At 41.5% G+C, this 19,884-nt stretch overlaps 1 non-coding gene across 1 annotated transcript; it reads left to right on the top strand.

Moving 5' to 3' along the window:
- The first annotated feature begins 3,164 nt into the window (after positions 1–3,164).
- On the top strand, positions 3,165–3,237 carry Trnak-cuu (transfer RNA lysine (anticodon CUU)). The gene has a single exon. It is a non-coding gene; the product is annotated as a tRNA-Lys (tRNA).
- The last annotated feature ends 16,647 nt before the right edge of the window (positions 3,238–19,884 follow it).

Raw genomic sequence — 19,884 nt, 5'->3', positions numbered from 1 at the left:
GTGAAGGGGCTTGTAGAGTTTGAAGCTTGGCTCGACAAGAGATCTCATAACTTTTTAACAGTGCGTCTTAGGCTTATGGTTTCGTCTTAGCAACATTTTACATGAAAATGTTTTTGGTGGGATAATTTTTTACAGTATAAATATTTATTCGTAACAGTTAGTATTATCTTTTAACATGATTTTTACTGTACATATGGGCCCTATTTCACCAACGTGACAGGTGCGACATTTGTCGACATCACTGTTACTGACGTCACAGGCCTTTATAGGCTACGGTAACCGCTTACCATCAGACGAGCGGTGTGGTTGTTTGCCACCAACCAGTGTTGGGCGTAATTAATTACTCGTGTAATTTAATTACATGTAATTAATTACTCGTGTAATTTAATTACATGTAATTAATTACTCGTGTAATTTAATTACATGTAATTAATTACTCGTGTTATTTAATTACATGTGATTAAAATGTTTGTAATTTAATTACATAAAATTTAATTACATGTAATTAATTTTTCTGTGGAATTTGCAATTGTGATTACATTAATTAGTAATTAAATTACTTAATTACTTTTCATTTACCTTTTTAATAATATGCAAATATGAACAAATTTACTTGTAGTAATTATAAAGAAAAACTTTTATGAATTCCATTATACGCTGGATAACGTTATAACATATTTTTTTATCAACCGACGAAAAAAAAAACGGAGGAGGTTCTCAAGTCGACGCGTATATTTTTTTTTTTTATGTATGACCACGCATAACTTTTTACAGAGGTGTTCGATTTTGATAATTATTTTTTTATTGGAAAGGGTATACCCCGAAGTTGGTCCCATATAAATTTAGAAAAGAAAATCCAACCTTAAGGGTAGGAAAATAGGGGATGATTGATTTTTTCACTCACCGATTGTAACGTATGACCACGCATAACCTTTTACAGAGTAGTCGTAATAATAATAAAAATTTGGAAAAAAATCCTACCCTAAGGGTGGGAAAATAGGGGTAATTTATTTATATTACAGAACATAATAGTTAAAGTAGGATTATTAATATAACAGTTAATAGCTAAAGCAAGGTAGGTAGCTATTTTAAAAGTAATCAAAAATTAAGCATGCCATAATTTGTATAAATTATAGCCACAGAAAATTATAAAATAAAAACTTTTTAACAAAAAAAATAACCGCCGAAAAAAACTAAAAGGAAATAAAAAACCCGGCACTAACACGAAACGAGTCGACCAACAAAAACAATAGCACACTGAAAAGAAAAAAATAATTATTTTGTCTTCAATAACGCAAGTGAATACCTATGAACTATGTATATACATACTTCTGAAATCAATCACACAAATCTGCGTATTTATATATTTACAATCTGTTATTTTTGGAGTCGGTGCCAGCCTCAAACAAACTTGAGCACCTTAGTGAAGCACCTGCACCGACTTGCACGGCGGTTATTTTTTTTGTTAAAAAGTTTTTCCCTGGAATCATACCTTTACAGGGTACTATGTGACAAACCACGTTGAATATGGCGGTCGGCGCTTACGTCGCGTAGCACCGCATTAGTTTGCACGATGCACATCCCTGGTGCGCCGGGTGCGGGCCAGCCCCAACCCTATCCTGTGTGTGATAGCGGACAGACTTGACTGCCCGTATATGAGACACTGCTGCGAAATGCATGTTTCCAGCAGTGTATATATATTGTAATAGTTAATTAGGTACTAACATTAGGAACGTAAGTCTACTAACAAATCTGTATGAGTCCATAGTTGCTCGAAATAAATATTTTTCATTTCATTTTCATTTCATTAGTATTAGGGCGCCGGTAATAATGACGTAAGCGCCGACCTAAGGTGCCTTTCGGGTTGGACTGTAGCAAAGGGGGGGCTGGGACTTGGACAATTGTCACAAGAAATACGACAGTTGTCACGAAATTCCGACACAGAACTCATTTACTGTCATGAATTACCGAAAGTTCTTTGAAATCTTGTGTCAATTGTCATCATTATCATCATAAACATCACAAGAAAGATACCTGTTTTTTGCCGATATAATAAAGTTTGTAGGGTAGGTGGGAGTTTCACTCAAACGCCAATGTCAACGATACTTTTATTGACTATGAAAACTTATACATATAGGTGCATACATTTATGGGTTCATACAAAACTGGTTACTTCCTATCTACGTAATATCGAATAACAGACGGCAAGGTTGAGCACGCCTGCTACCGATGCAAATTGCCAAGGGACAGTCGGGAACCTATCGCCAAGGCACTAGCTAAACCTAAGGAGGTCAGGGAGAAGACTGCAAGTGGCTATCGAACTCCCGACCCATTGAGACTAGCCAAAGGACAGAGGTGTACCTATCGCTAAGGCAGTCGCTAGCTGAATGATCTGATGCGGCGCGGACTGCGGCTTTTATTCGGTCCGGTCGGCGATCGTCGTGCGCGCTCGGTGCTCCTCGGTGGCTGGACGGTGTGACGCAGTACTGTGCGAGCGAGAAAGTATTCGAGCCCGCGCGTCGTGAGAATTAGTATTGTTACATTCTCCCCCTCTGGTACTCGGTAACGTCCCGTGAGAGTACCAGGATCAGTATTGTTACATTCTCTCCCTCTGGTGCTCGATGACGTCCCGTGAGAGTACCAGGATCTCTGGCACACGTATGTCTGAAGAGAGAGTACCAGGACAGGACTTGTGTAGAACGATGTCTCCTTCAGTTTCGCCAAGTTGGCACTATCTTACTGTTACTGTCTGAGAGGGTGTTCGACGGAACCCTCCCCCTGGAGTGAAGCTGGTCTGATAGCATACATCAACTGTATTGGTGTGACTGTGGATTCTTCTGTTGCTACTTTGTCTTCAAGTTGTGTTGTTACTACCTTCTTTAGATGATTCGTCGTTTGCCTCCTTATTTATTTCGTACAGTCCCATTTTACACGTAGGGTACTTTAGAAAAATAATGTAGGGTAGATGCAACTTCTTCTTTAAAAGAGTGGGTAGTTGTCATTGTTGAGCGTGACAACTCACAATGTAAAAATACCAAGGGACAGTCTATGAACCTATCGCCAAGGGACCTAGGTAAGTCTGGGAGAAGACTGCAAGTGGGCTATCGAACTCCCGACCCATTGTGACTCGCCAAAGGACAGAAGGTGTACCTATCGCTAAGGCTGCCCGGCTAGCTCAGTCGGTAGAGCATGAGACTCTTAATCTCAGGGTCGTGGGTTCGGGCCCCACGTTGGGCGCCAATTGTAGGGTAGGTGGGAGTTTCACTCAAACGCCAATGTCAACGATACTTTTATTGACTATGAAAACTTATACATATAGGTGCATACATTTATGGGTTCATACAAAACTGGTTACTTCCTATCTACGTAATATCGAATAACAGACGGCAAGGTTGAGCACGCCTGCTACCGATGCAAATTGCCAAGGGACAGTCGGGAACCTATCGCCAAGGCACTAGCTAAACCTAAGGAGGTCAGGGAGAAGACTGCAAGTGGCTATCGAACTCCCGACCCATTGAGACTAGCCAAAGGACAGAGGTGTACCTATCGCTAAGGCAGTCGCTAGCTGAATGATCTGATGCGGCGCGGACTGCGGCTTTTATTCGGTCCGGTCGGCGATCGTCGTGCGCGCTCGGTGCTCCTCGGTGGCTGGACGGTGTGACGCAGTACTGTGCGAGCGAGAAAGTATTCGAGCCCGCGCGTCGTGAGAATTAGTATTGTTACAAGTTTTTTTTTAATAATACAATGATAGTGACAAACAGGAATAAGGCCCGTCCGATGGTAAGCTATAACCGTAGCCCATGGATGCCTGTGACGTCAGCAACAATGTCACGTTGGTGAAATAGGGCCCTGGTGCTACATTACGACACCGGTGCTATAATAAGCACATTAAAACACTCCCTTTGGCCGTGTTTTAAAATTCGTCATTCGTTGCAAAATTTCAATTTTTCGCACTTCTATCGTAAATAACTACCTATGTATTAATAAAAAAAAGTTACCTATATAAGTAAGTAGTTACTGCCTTTAAAAAGTATAAGTGTCTAAATGTTATTGGACTTTTTGATTCTTTAAAACGTCTTTAGGTCAATAAAGCAAGTGAAAAATTATTAGAGTTAGACCAAGAAAAGTCTGCAGCGATTTGGACAGCCCACGCAGTGAAGGTGTTATTTATAAGTCATAATTTCATAGAAGTTTCTTCAAATCGGCCTTATTAATGAGAGATTAAAAATATTCAAATTTATCTAAAAATATTTTAATCTATTATTTCATCTCATACGTTCAATAAGGCCCGGACTGGACCTTTTTACCTGCACTGACAGTGGATCTTCTTAGCAACAAGTACAAATTCAGAATAATAGGGAGCAACTGCTATTTTTGAATGCTGGGCCTTGTTACCCGCCGGGCCTCATATGCCTGCACCTCACCTACCTTATTTATTTGTTTTACAAGGGGAAAATTTGTTGATTAATCGTGCTAATATTGATACCCAAACAAGCGAAACATTCTAAAATTGAACCACAAGCGTAGCGAGTGGTTCGTAAAGTTGAACCTCGAGCGTAGTGAAGGTTTCAAGGGACGAGGGTTAAATAAAATTTTCACTACATCAGCTCGTAAAGGCCCTCTTGATTGTTCGAAACGGATAAGAAGAGTGGCATTTAATTTGATGCAAATTCTGAGTTGTTTCCGTAGGTATACTCGTAAAGCTCAGTTGGTTGGTAAAATTGACTTTAAAATGATAAATATTGAATAACGTTAGTTTGAAATTGATTTAAATGATAAAGTAAATATTATCGGAGATATATATATCGGATATCGCTCTTAAACAAAAAATATATGTCGCTAGTCATTTATAACCTAAAAGCGCCAAATTACGCAAAATTATATTGAAATGACACCTGTCTATTGAATTTGAAGAATACTTTAACAAGGGTGGTTATCTGTATGACAATGCACCTAAAATAATTTTCAAATGTATCTATTATTTCTATACTTAACACGATAACGAATTCTACGTAAACCAAACCGCGGGCAATCCCTAGTACATATAGAAATAAATAAGTGTAGGTAAGTTTCCATTAGTGTACCTACTATTAACAATATAACTATTTACCATCGATAATAATTTTATAAACGTTTTGCGTATTTTTTACGGGCACCGCGCTAATCGCTAGCCCGCCACCGTCGATCGCTGCCTCCTGCCACGGCGCACAGCGCGGCGCGCGAAAACGCCGCGCGTTTGAAATGTAACTCAATATAAGCGCGGAATGCATACTTACGTATCAGTATTTAGTGTCGCCGTGATTTTATATTTCTAATATTTTGTGTGGGAACTAAGATCTTTATTATGACCGTGTAATATTAACTCTACAAACTTTAATTAAATATTGGCTATACTGCTTAACCAGAAATCAATATCTAGACAAGCACATTGTCTACATTTCTAATTTTTTACAAGTATACTAAGTTGATAGATAATATCGTAATTTTACAATATCAGCTACTTTAATTCTTTATTGACAAAGTAATTCGTGTTTTTACGTTCACCAGAAAGCAGCTGTTCCAGATTTCTAAAAACCGAATATTGTGAATAAATTAAAGTGTTATTGAACATGTTACAGTTTTTTGTAACTTTAATTTTATATTTACATAGTTATTTAGCAAAATTGAAATATTTAAATATGGCCGAACGCTCCACCTATAATTTTCTAATATTTTACATAAATGTTATTTAACATGCATGCAATAACATATCAAAAAAGAAAAAACTTTAATGTTATCAAAACCCATTTTTGTTCCACCGCTGGTCTATTAATGAAAAGGGAGGGAGCTTCACTACTATTTCCCCATAAGATTATTCCATAGCTGAGCCAGGAGTATCCATAGGCATAGTATGTTGAGAGTGCGGTTTGAATGTCGGTAGTTTTTTTGATTTCGCGAAGTGCATAGGAAAATGTCGATAATTTGGTTCTAATATTATTTATGTGCAGTTTCCAGGATATGTTTTTATCTATAGTGATTCCGAGTAATGAAAATGAGTCAATTATTTCTAGTTTAACAGAGTTGTGGCTGAAATCGATTGCCAATGGTTCTTTCTGATAGGAGTAGAATGTCATTAATTTAGTTTTATTATAATTTATTTCTAAATTGTGATCGTGCACCCAGCTCTCGACGTTAGTAAGGATGTTATTTATTTTATCTTTTAAGTTGGTTGTACATTGACAGGGTGTAAGTATTGAGATGTCGTCAGCAAATAAGATAGATTCCCCCCATTACATACCCCATTCCTCACACTAAGTTTACCATAAGTTCATATTAGCCATCAACAATTCCCTCGGATCACTGTTCACTCTGAATACTGATACGTTGGTACCATTTATAGGAGACACATCATTAATCTAATAACACCATAAGAAAGTCGTTGAATTGATACAAAAGCAAGATTCTCTCCCCCCGTCGATTTGTTCGCACATAACCTCCTTTTCTTACTTTCGTTCGGCATCTACCCTCCTGTCTTCCCTAAAAAATCACAATAACCTAGAAGCGGTTATTCAACTTAAACGAGACTGCAAGCGCCATCTACTCCATGATGCTGGCAACTATTAGCCGATTCGCGTGTTCGCGACAATTGTTGCTTACTGTGTTTTATTCTTTCTTGTGAATTCATTTTGTGAGTGAATTTTATTATGACGGGTAGTGCATCACGATCGCGTAGCCGAGAACGACCAGGCACTCGAGGTAGGTCGCGCGTTCGCAAACGGCGTCATGTCCGAAATAGGCGGGTTTCGCGTAGTAGATCCGGTGCGTATAGCATCGAAGACTCGCGACGTAGCTCGAGTGATGGACGGCGCCGACGTGATCCGCGGAATGGCTCGCGCGTTCTGGACCGAAGTAATTCGCGGAGCACCGATGAACGCCCTCCACGAAGTAGGGTTAGGCGACGCTCGCGTAGTAGTAGGAATAGGCGTCGGTCGCGTAGTAGAACCCGACTTAGGTCAAATAGTAGGGCTAGGCGTAGTCATTCGCATAACGTCTCACGTATCCCACGGCGCGACCGTTCGCGAAGTAGTTTACGTAGCGAGTCGCGACGGGTTTTGCGTAATATCTCGCGCGCTAAGGAGATGCCAGCGCGTATGGTACGGAACGTGTACCTACACCTAAAACGCCTCCATTATCAGATTTTCCCGGCATGCCACCTAGACGGCGCTCGAATCTTTGGATTCTCGTGAACCGGGTTCTGAGGCGTCTACTCTTGCACAAGCTTTAATGCAGGCTATCCAATCTGTGCAGCCAATCAGGTCACAGCATTATTACGTATCAAATTTTGACCCTGCTTTACATAACATTGAAGCATGGTGCGAAGAAGTGGATCGCGCTAGAACTGCCAACAATTGGAACGATCACGAATGTTTATCGCGCGTAGCTTCGTGTTTAAAGGGTGACGCTAAAGTTTGGCTAAGCGAATGGGTGACGAACGATAGGACGTGGTCCAATTTTAAACGGGAGTTTAAATCATTATGCCCTAATAAGTTAGATTACGCTAACATTCTTTTTGAGTCATTGAACGCTACGTCAGATAAATACTCTAGCTTCGCGGAGTATGCGCGGCGTACGTTACTCCGTTTAAAAATTGTCGAAGGTTTGAGTGATGAGCTGAGGACCTTAATTGTCATTCGCGGCTTAGACAATCCCCAAGTGACAGCAGCAGCTAACGCTAACCTTGTTCCTGAAAACATAGTTTCTTTTTAAAACGCTAAAAATAACGCTAGTTTGGGTAAAAAATGTTTTAATTGTAACCAAAGGGGTCACCTTAGTCGAGACTGTAAGAGACAAAAACCTCCTACTGGTACAACTGACGCGCAGCCCGGGACGGGTTCAGGCTCCGGCTCAGGCCCTAGCAATTCTTGTACATTCTGCAAGAAACAAGGACACACCGAGGACAAATGCTTTGCGAAGTCACGGTCAGAACAACGCAATCAGCGTAATATAAATCTTTGTTCTCAGCGGTCAGGTACCTCTGAAAACAAAGATATAACTATTAACTACTGCAGTAATATGCAGAGTACCCGTTGACGTACGTACGTACGTCACCAGATCCCTCTCAAGGAGGAATATATCTATCTTACTGGCTTTGTTACTCCGGAAGATCATTTTGAATATGTTAAGATGCCGTATGGTTTGGCCAATTCACCTATCGTTTACCAACGTATAATTAACGATACCTTACGTGATCATATTAATGAAGGGAACGTCCTAGTTTACGTTGATGACGTACTACTTTTGAGTAAGCGAGGGAATCCAGTTATTAGATAAGGTTCTAGAGACTCTTACGACGGCCGGCTTTTCGATCAACCTACGTAAATGTTCGTTCCTTGTAACTGAGGTTGAATACTTGGGTAAGGTTATATCTCAGGGTCAGGTTAAACCGAGCCCAAGAAAAGTTGAAGCCTTAGCTAACACCACGCCACCAGAAAGCGTTAAACAGGTACGGCAGTTACTAGGTTTAGCGGGGTACTTCAGACGCTACATTAAAGATTATGCATCTAAAACCGCCCCTATTGCTCACCTCACCCGTAAAAATGTCAAATTTAATTGGACCACTGAGTGCGAAGTTATCCGTCAAGATCTTATCAAACAGTTAACTAGCGAGCCAGTTTTGGCAATTTTTAATCGGGAACTTCCCACTCAAGTTCATACAGATGCGAGTAGCATAGGATATGGGGCCGTACTTTTACAAATTCACCCAGACTCAAAAAAGCACGTCGTAGCTTACTTCAGTAGATGTACCCAGGGTGCTGAAAGCAAATATCATTCTTACGAGCTGGAAACTCTTGCCGTTGTTAAAGCTCTGCAAAACTTTAGACATTACCTTGTAGGCTTGAAATTTGTCGTTGTTACCGATTGTAACGCCTTAAAGTCCACCAAACGTAAAAAAGATTTACTGCCTCGCGTTGCCCGTTGGTGGGTCTACCTTCAAGACTTTGATTTCTCAATTGAATACCGAAAAGGGGTTATGATGTCCCACGCAGACTATCTTAGTCGAAATCCCATTGTCCGAGTGAATCACATTGAAAAACCCCGAAACTGGGCTCAAATAGCTCAGTCAGCTGACAACGAAACTCGCGATCTTATACAAAAACTTCACGATGGCAGACTTGATGCTAATCGTTAGTCTGTCCAAAATGATATCCTGTATTACAAATATATCCCTGTAGGGGGGGCAACCTCGATTGCTGTGCTATATTCCTAAAGGTCATCGGCTCAGTCTTTTAAGGATTTTTCATGACGAGCACGAGCATATTGGTGCAGATAAAACCTTAGATCTCATTTTGAGACACTTCTGGTTCCCAGGCCTCAAGCAATTTGTCAGGTCAGTAAATATGTGGCACATTGTCTTGTATGCATTTCCCAAAAAAGAGTTCCCCGCGCTCCATTACAGAGCATCACTTCTTGGGAGAAACCTGACACACCATTTCACACCGTCCAAGCTGATGCTTTAGGTCCCTTACCTGTATCAGAAGGATACAAATTCATCCTTCTTATTGTAGACTCCTTTACTAAGTTCACCCTTCTGTACCCTATTTACAAACAAGACGCAGCCGAACTCAAACGTGTCGTTACTGAAGCGATTTCGATCTTTGGCGTACCTAAGCTCATGATTACGGATAAAGGACGCATGTTTGAATCTAGCGATTTTGTAACGTGGATAAAAGAACTCGGGTGCGATCTCCATTATATTACGCCCGAAATGCATCACGCGAATGGCCAGGCCGAGCGCTACATGCGCACCGTCCCTAATATGTTGCGTATACAAACAAATTACCGAAACGCATCTTGGTCAGACACGCTGTGGAAAATACAACTGGTGCTAAATATAACGAAGCAAAAAACGACCCAAACTTCGCCGTTGAATCTTCTCATAGGGACCGAAGCAACAACACCTGCCATTCGCGCTTTAGTGCGAGATGTGGCTATTGAAGGTTCCTCTCCGAACTGAGAGGCTCTGCGCGAGATCACAAGGAGCCGGGCCCAACACTTGTTGAAAAGGAATCAGACCCAGCAAGACGAGCGACTCAACCAACGACGACATCCGCCGCGTCAATATAAACTTCATGACTTAGTGTTCATTATAAAGTTTTCTCAGTCGACAGGAAAGCTCGATTCCGGTATGCGCGGCCCTTACCAGGTGGTAGAAATACTACCAAGTGGACGCTACGCGCTTCGGTTGCTTAGCGGTGGCTACGGCAAGACAACGCAGGCTGCGGCTCAACACATGGTGTCGTGGCGAGGCGAATGGTGTCAAGATACGTGTGCTGCATTTTTTGAAAGTAAGTGATGTTTTGTCTTTGTGACATATCTCTCTCTGGGCACATCACGTGGTTCCATGGTGACTGATCGAGCTTAGGTCCGATTGACGTACTGCACGCACGTACGATAACGGTCTGCGTGTGGTGCTGTTTTGTGTTCACACGGATGTAGATGCACGAGGGCGGACTTTAGTGTTTTAAGCTAAGAAACTAGCCAAAGGTATGTAATTTAGATAAACAAATGAAAGATGGTATTGATTCAAGTACTTACTGTTTATTATCACAATATCAAATGTATCCTCACACTTAACTCACCGATGCATTCATAGAATACTTGCTATACTATATTTAAGCAAAAGCTTTAATAAAATAATTTAAGCATACAATTCGCAGACTAGTACTTTCTTCCTCGATCTCCTTTATTGTTGGTGGTTAAAACAAGACTCCCTAACGGCCGTTGCCACTATTCCCGCTACTTCAAACGTCATCACTGTCGGCCAATCAGAACGCCGCGCCACCATTTTAGCAGCGCCCTGATTGGTCGACGTGCCAACTGTCAGTCTTGGTTTAATCATTACACTTACTTCTTTTACTTAATGAATCAGATTATTATTAATAAGAGTACAAATGTATGTAAATAATATGCTATTAATTATATAAAGCTAACAGTCGGCCATCCAAATCGATGCAACGACCTCGTAAATCTAATGATATTAAGACAAAATGTAATACATACAGATATTACAGATTGATTAATTAAGTGACCTATAATCAGTCAGTTAATAAGCAGGTAACAGTCTTTATTGCATATAGGATATTTAAGTAAATCATTGTTATTACAATTAATATTAACGACTAACTCCCTTATTCATAAAACTTTACGGGCCTGATTTAGTTAAATTATGTTGTATCCCTTTCTTACAAATACATAAGTCATAATGACAGATAAATGCAAACAATAGCTAATTCAGGACTGTTACGCATTTATGAATAATAATAATAAACAAACAATAATGAAATAAACAATAGATCACGGCACATCAAAAGAACTTTAGTTATCAAATTGATAATTGTATATATATAAAAGGCATTATTTCGTGGCCTTGACACAATCAAACATTATTTTATAGCCCATGTAGGTAACAGGAAAAACTATACTAATCTTATCCTAGCAGGCATTATTTCATGGCCCGCAATGTACATACGAACAGGCGTTATTTCATGGCCTGGTTTTATACATAATAGGCATTATTTCATGGCCTAGGAGCATTTGCAAGCAGACATTATTTCATGGTCCGTGCAAGCTAAAATTAAATTATTATTAATAAACAGGCGTTATTTCATGGCCTGGATTTATAAATGAAAAGGCATTATTTCATGGCCTATGTGTATTTGCAAACAGACGTTATTTCATGGTCTGTGCAAGCTGAAATAAAATTATTATTAGTAAACAGGCATTATTTCATGGCCTGTGTGTATTTGCAAACAGACATTATTTAATGGTCTGTGCAAGCTGAAATAAAATTATTATTAGTAAACAGGCATTATTTCATGGCCTGTGTGTATTTGCAAACAGACATTATTTAATGGTCTGTGCAAGCTGAAATAAAATTATTATTAGTAAACAGGCATTATTTCATGGCCTGTGTGTATTTGCAAACAGACATTATTTAATGGTCTGTGCAAGCTGAAATAAAATTATTATCAGTTGCGCGCGCGCTTCGCTCGATGACGTGCGTGTTTACCGGTAACGAACGGCGCTCATAAGTAGCTAGTGCAAAATGACGAAACGAACTCGTAAATCGTTAGCGGCAATAGCGGCATCATCGTCGCAAGTTGTCAAATGTAATCAGTGTAACATAGTGATCAATGAGTTGTTATCTTTTGTACAAAATAAGCACGATATTATGGATAGTGACAGTTTGGTTCGAATATGTGTAACGGCTTTCTCAAAAGAAGATATTGATCGCGCTAAGTCTCTTTTGTTCCAAGCAGTACCAACAGATCTACGAAATATAGTGAGGAAAATGATTGGAAAAGAACAGCGTGATGTAGAAGACATTTTAAAAGTTTTCAAACGAACTGATCCTGAGAAGATACCGTTGTTTGTGGCGCACGATCTGAACAAACTACCACCTATAACTTTCGACCATGTAGATGTGAAGATTAATGTGTGTAGATTAAATTGAACAAAAACCTAACGCGGCTTCGAGATTCTGACTCTCAGGAGTCTAAGGACTCATATGATACATATATCATCAAAAAAAAAATTTTAAACTACCGTTTCCACAAACATGGATTAACCGAATCTAAAACCAACCGACCAAAAAGGAAAATCTCGAACCCACGTTAACATACGGAAGATGAAAAAAACTATGCGGCCTCTGCGCAACACATAGAAAAAACCTCCGTTTTATCTTACGAACCAGAGAACAAACCGTTGGCCTTCTCAGTACAACGCGGTAAAAGCTTGTTGTGCTGAGAAAGCCAAATCCAACCGCCAGGACCGGTATTCAGCATTCATCCATATAAACTCTTCTTGACCGGGCAAAATGATGAAGTCTAGGCAATAACCATCACCCGACTCCAACAACCATAAAACCAAACCGGAAAACAATCCAACCAAATCTAAGTTTCAAACCATCAAAGTTGCTAACTTAAGTTTCAATCTCTACCTATAAAAGTTTGTCCCCGACTGACTTGTCGGAGGAAACGAAACGTCCAAAATCATGTTGCACAACACCCCCAAAAATATGGTATACCTAAATAAAACCGAGGTACGGCAACATGCGAAATAGTACTACTAAAAAAAATCATTAGGACTTACGCCTAACGACACGTGATTTAAAAAAGAATACACTAAGTTAAAAACAAAAACAAACAAAGTACTATTTCGATGTTTGTCGGGTATGGTAAGTACCAGACAAAGCGCAACAATGCGTTACCATTTGGTCATATTAAAGATAGCTCCGATGTTGGGGTTGAGAGGTACTTAGCAGGTGAGTGGTTTGTCGTCCTTGGCGGCACGACGACTGGTACAAGACGAGGGATCGTGCGTCCAAGGATAACTCCCCTACGCTCTAAAGCCATACTAAGTCCTATATCCCAATATCGCTCTGAGACTGAGGACAGCTTCGATCGCACCGCACATACATCACGCACTAACAGACTCAAACATTCATCGCCCATGCAAAAAATAATAACGAAACAGTTTTTCCCTGTTCGCCACGTTCCGAACAAAATTTGTGAATTAAATATTTACCGAATATTTAACACTACTAACGATCTCAACTGTTTTTTTGTTATGTTATGAGAGGTAGGTGATAGTGGTTGTCAACTCTGGCGGCAAGACGACAAGCCAAAGTGACTCGGGGTCTTGCGTCCAGAGATAACTTCCACCTCGAAACCTAACTTGCATTTCCTACTTAAAATCTTTAATATGCCACGACCCAATTGGGTGACCATCCAGCCTTTCAAGCTCATAAACCAAAGGAGATAAAACCTTTTTAACCCTGCACGGTTCATACTTAGGTGCGAGTTTTGACATAACAAACTTAGAGGCGTCACTTTGCGTGTAAGTACGCTTGTGAACAATATCCCCTACTGAAAACTTCGCCTCTCGGCGTCTCAAATTATAATATTTGGCATTTGTTGCATGTGCTTGCAGCATACGTAACCTAACCTGCTCAAAAATCTCTCTCATACAACCAAACTCGCCTGCATACTCCTCTCTAGGCATACCCACAGCATACTGTTTCTCAGTATCTTTATAAAACGAGCCGTTAATGACGGGTTCCCTAGCGTGCACTAAAAAGAAAGGAGAATACCCGGTGGTCTCACTTACTGCACTGTTTATCGCAAACCTGATTTGGTGCAGCTTTTCGTCCCATGTACGGTGATTGTCCTTTACGTAAGACGCTACGGCGGTCATTACTACTTTATTATAACGCTCGACTAAATTTACCTGCGGAGTATAGCGCGGGCCATAAAAAATGTTAGGTACGTTGTAGCGTTTCAATAACTGCTTAAACTCTGATCCAGTGAATTGCGTTCCATTGTCTGCAATCACGGTCTCAGGAACGCCATGTTCCAAAATGACATGGTTTTCAAAATGCTTCGCCACCAAAACGCTAGTAGCGCGGCGAAGTGGAAATAGCAGTGTGTGTTTCGAAAAGCAACATGTAACAACAAATAAAAATGTATAACCTGCGCGAGAGCGCGGCAGTGGACCGACAAGATCTATGCTAACTACCAACCATGGTCGTCGACATACCTTTGGCTGTCCCATGAGGCCTGCAGTCGGTTTTTGCGAATGCTTGTACGCTGCACAGACATCGCACGCTTTTACGAACTCGACTACATCCTTGTACATACCAGGCCAAAAGTAGGTCAACGCCAACCGGCGATGAGTTTTAAAAACACCTAAATGCGCAGCGGTTGCTTCGCAATGATTTTGCTGCAAAACTCTCTTACGATCACACTTCCTTCCAATCGAACTCTCGCAACAGATTGTACTTTGACTTAGAAAGTCTAAAAAGTTTCCCGTCCTTTAAACAAAAATTTGGAAAATTCGCGGGAAAAGATCTACAACCATTGAAAATCTTATCATACCACTCATCTGGCTCAGCGTCATCATTCGTCACGTTTATTGCGTCTACTTGCATAAGTCTTGACAGTGCGTCAGGCACAACGTTAAGCGATCCCTTTCTGTGCTCAATCTCAAAGTCGAATTGAGACAGTCTGCAACCCCAACGAGCTAACCTCCCTGACGGGTTTTCAAGATTCATGAACCATTTGAGTGACGCGTGATCCGTGATTACTTTGAACTTACGTGAGCCTAAATACGCCTGAAATTTCTCCACTGAAAATATAACCGCAAGAGCCTCCCTTTCCGTGGCGCTGTAATTGCGCTCACTTTTGTTTAGGGCGCGGCTAACGTATGCGATCGGATGCTCAACACCCTCGATGGTCTGAGAAAGCATTCCACCAATTCCGTACGAAGAGGCATCACAATGTACAGAAAATTCTTTTTTAAAATCCGGTACCGCCAAAATGGGTGCCGTCACTAGAGCGTTCTTCAAAATTTTAAATGCTTCCTCTGCTTCTGCAGACCATTCGAAAGGTGGCGCCTTCTTGCCCTGTGACGTAAGTTTATTCAAAGGAGCGGCTATAGATGCGAAATTTCGGATAAACCGTCGATACCAAGAACACGTTCCTAAGAATGCCCTTACGTCACGTGCGTCCGTCGGTGTGGGGAAGTTTAGAACGGCAGAAACCTTATCAGGATCAGTACGCAACCCGAACTCGTCCACGACGTAACCGAGGTATTTTATGGACTGCCTGAAAAACTTAGACTTCTCGAAATTAATTGTTAAATTCGCCTTTTCTAACTTCGCCAACACACGATTTAGCAATAGCAAGTGCGTCTGAAAATCGGATGAGCAAATCACGATGTCATCGATGTAACAAAAAGCTAAACCGGTTTCGATGTCACCTGTCAAATTGTGATCAATAAGGCTGTCCATCAGCCTCTGCTGACGCGCTGACGCGCCGCAGAGACCAAAAGGCATGACCTTGAACTTAAACATTCCACGACCGGGCACGCAAAAACTTGTTTTCTCCTGTGAGGTTTCAGCTAACGGGATTTGCCAGAATGAGGAACTTAAATCGATCGAGGTCAGGTATTTCGCTTCCTTCAAACTATCCAAAATCTGGGGTATATACGGAATGGAATACGAATCTCCCTTTGTGACCGCATTTAACTTCCTACAATCTAAACAAAATCGCCAATCACCGTTAGGCTTCCTAACTAACAGAGCCGGGTTATTCCACGGACTCTCACAGGGTGTAACTACGTCCAATTTTAACATGCGGTCTAACTCGGAGGCTAAAGCAGCGCGTTTTTCCGGCGACAACGGGTACTGTTTCGTTTTGATGGGCGTGGCATCGCCAGTCTCGATGACATGCTCGGTTAAGCTGGTTCTGCCAAGCCCCTTCTCCTCGAACGAAATGTTTTTAAATTTCCCTACGACGGTATCCGCGAGTTCCCTCTCGGCCGCAGTTAAATGCTCGTAAGACCGAATCGTGTGTACCTGTTCTGCACTTAAACCGTTGCAACTAAAATATTTTTCAGGTGGAGTCATGTGTTCCGCATTTCTTAAACATTCAGGCAATAAATCAAAAGCTTTCCAAAAATCATACCCTAAAATCACGTAATTTACGATCGAGGGTACTACTACAAACTTTATGACTTTCGTAGTATTTTCAAACGTAACCGGGACAAAAATGTACCCGCAATTTACTCCATTTGCGACCCTACACGAACTAGAGTACGCTTCCTGAAATGTAAAACCAAATTTGACAAAATCTAAATGTGCATTGTTCCCTAAAACTGACAATGCTGAACCGCTATCGGCCAATCCATAAATCTCGAAATCATTCGCCTTAAATTTCAAATACGGCCTAATATCATCTTTATTTGGGGCAAACAGAATCGTAGCAATCGAACTAGCATTTTTATTTTGTTCAATCGATTTAAAGTTTAATCGATTCGATTGACACTTGCTACGATTCAACCTTAGGCGTTTTTTGACTGTGGTTGCATTGGTTTCTGAACGCTACCCTTTTGACAGATTTCACATTCCGATCGAATTGTATTTGCTTTTCCACAACCAAAACAGCTATACGAATTTAATTTAGGCTTTTCCTTACACAATTTAAAGTTATGATCCGATTTTCCGCATTTGTAACACACTCCACGATGTGGTTTCGAAAACTTCGCGTCCGAAAACCTTGGTTGCTGTTTCCGCTGTGAAAAGGAACTATCCGACTTGGTCGCGAAGCCTGAGCTTTGTTTTACAGCGATGGCATTCACCTGAGGTTGCTTGGCACTGGAGCCTTTATAAACGTGATCACGACAAAGTGTATGCTCGCTGACCTTGGGCGGTTCTACAAATAACTTCGCCCTTTGCTGTGAAAACTCAACCTTGCGACAATAAGCCTTCAGTTCGGCGACCGACTTAATATCCACCAATGCCAACTGCTGAGTAAAATGTGGGCGAATGTTGTGCAACAAGATGTCCAGCTTCGCCTCCTCCGGTAAGTCTGATTTTAATCTTGCAAACATTCCTGACATTACCGCAAAATATAAATGGATGGGTTCGTTTTCCCCCTGTGTTCTAGCTTGAATTTCCTGTCTCAGCCTAAAATCATAGTCACCGGGGACAAACTCATCTAATAAAAGTGACTTTAAATCCTGCCAACTTGAAACCGAACCCTTGACACCTCTGAACCACAACAACGCCGAGTCTACAAATAAATGTGGTGCCGCCCTAAATAGTTTGGCATCTGAAACCCCATTTGCTTCCTTTAACTCCTCCACGCGCTCCAAAAATGAGCGCGGGTCTGTTAAACCATTAAATTTAACCTGCCATTTTGAAATATTCAAATCACTTGAGCACTGAACCTGCATTTCCCTAATACCGCTTGTTAACATTTCAGAACTACTTCCTGAGACCAAAAGATTTGGATTTAAAACCTCCGCGCTGCCACTGGGTGCTGCTGGACCTGAACCTGGACCCTCAATCTTCGCCAATAAACCCTCAAGCTTGGATTGCAAACTAGTCTTCAGTTCTAACAATGTCTGGTTGCGTTCCGGCTGAACCCTAGCCAGACGGTGATAAATATGGTACCCAAGGGCTTTAGCGCGACTTAAAGAATATCTCTCCTTTGTCTCACAATATTTGTCAACAATGGAAGCCAAATCGATCACTTTCTCCGAGACAATGCCTAGCTCCGACTCCGCTGACAGTTCAGTTTCCACTATGTCCTCACTAGGAGCTTCTAAAATAAGAGACCTAAGTTGCTTTCTCAAAGCGTCAACTGTGGTTGCAGGAGTTTCTGACCGAATTTGAACCTCATAAATCAACTCATCCTTCAAAAGACTGTGAAATTGAATGCTGCCCTCCATTTTTAACTATTTTACCAACTGTTGTATTGAAAATTCTGGTATTAACAATGTGTTTTGTATGTATGACTGTATCACTTATATTGTTTTTATAAAGAATAAATACTACTAAATAGTGTACTATTTTCTATAAACCAATCTGAATCTACAAATAATGTAACTGTAATCCTTAATGAGTAAAGTATTTTTACTACCGAAAATGATTTGTAACTGACAGGTGTGCACTTTCAAACGTCAACTTTCTTTTTAAATTTGCAAAGTGAAAGCTACCATCAAATTGGTTCCAAACAATACCACAAAAATCCAAGAATGTAATATTTCTAACAAAATCCAATGCTTTTCACTTTAAATATGTAATAATGAGCTGACAGTATAAATGCAAGCAAATGAGGGTAGATGAAAAAAGGAGGGTAGATGTGGCGTTAGCGGTGTAAACATTAACTATTTAGGTCTCCGTGCCTTCGCTTGAACCACATTATGAGATAACACCCTTGTAACTCAGCCCTAATCAAGCGAATTCATCAACTAGTAGCGCCATCTATCGCGCTACCCAAGTACTAATGTCGCCCGGTTGCCAGCGCGCGGCTGCTTTCTCTTCAGTACGCTTTTGTAACTCAGCCGAGCAACACGTTTACAAAGCAAGTTTAAAAAGATCAAGAAATTTAAACCGTAAAAATATTTTGAAAACCTCCGACTTCGTGACATTCCGCTCGGTGCCCATGGCCCAGCGACGAGACGCAGTGACCTTCCTACAGGCACCGTCACAAAAAGTACACGGGTACTTACGCCTCATGGCCTCGTCCTGTGGGACAACAAGCGTCGTCCCGTGAGACGATATGGCGTCGTCCCGTGAGACGACATGGCGTCGTCCCGTGAGACGACATGGCGTCGTCCCGTGAGACGACATGGCGTCGTCCCGTGAGACGACATGGCGTCGTCCCGTGAGACGACATGGCGTCGTCCCGTGAGACGACATGGCGTCGTCCCGTGAGACGACATGGCGTCGTCCCGTGAGACGACAAGCGTCGTCCCGTGAAATGACATGGCGTCGTCCCATGAGACGACATGGCGTCGACCCGTGAGACGACAAGGCGTCGTCCCGTGACACGACATGGCGTCGTCCTGTGGTATCGTCCTGACAGACGACATGGTATTGTCCTGACTGACGACATGGCAGCGTCTTGTAAGACGACGAGCATCGTCTCGTTAAAAGACCTTGTGACATTCCGCTCAGTGCCCGTGGCCCAGCGATGAGACTAAGTGAGCTCTTATAGCCATCACCATAAATATAATACCTACGGGTATAAATGGCACACGGCGTCGTCCCGTTGGACGACAAGCGTCGTTGCGTGAGACGACATAGCGTAGTCCCGTGAGATGACATGACATCGTCCTGTGGGACATCAGGCGTCGTCCTGTAAAACGATAAGGCGTCATCCTGTGATACGACAGGCATCGCGATGAGTTACGTCATCATGTGAGAAGACATTGCGCCATCCTGTGGTATCGTCCCGTGAGAGGATATTGCGTCCCATAGGACTACATTGCATTGTTCCATAAGACTACATTTTGTCGTATCGTGAGACATTAATGCGTCGTCCTATGAGACGATAT

This window comes from Cydia splendana, unplaced genomic scaffold (genome assembly GCF_910591565.1).
Source record: "Cydia splendana unplaced genomic scaffold, ilCydSple1.2 scaffold_71_ctg1, whole genome shotgun sequence".
Lineage (NCBI taxonomy): Eukaryota > Metazoa > Arthropoda > Insecta > Lepidoptera > Tortricidae > Cydia > Cydia splendana.
Note: the sequence above shows the minus strand (reverse complement) of the source record. Positions and strands in the feature narration are given on the sequence as shown.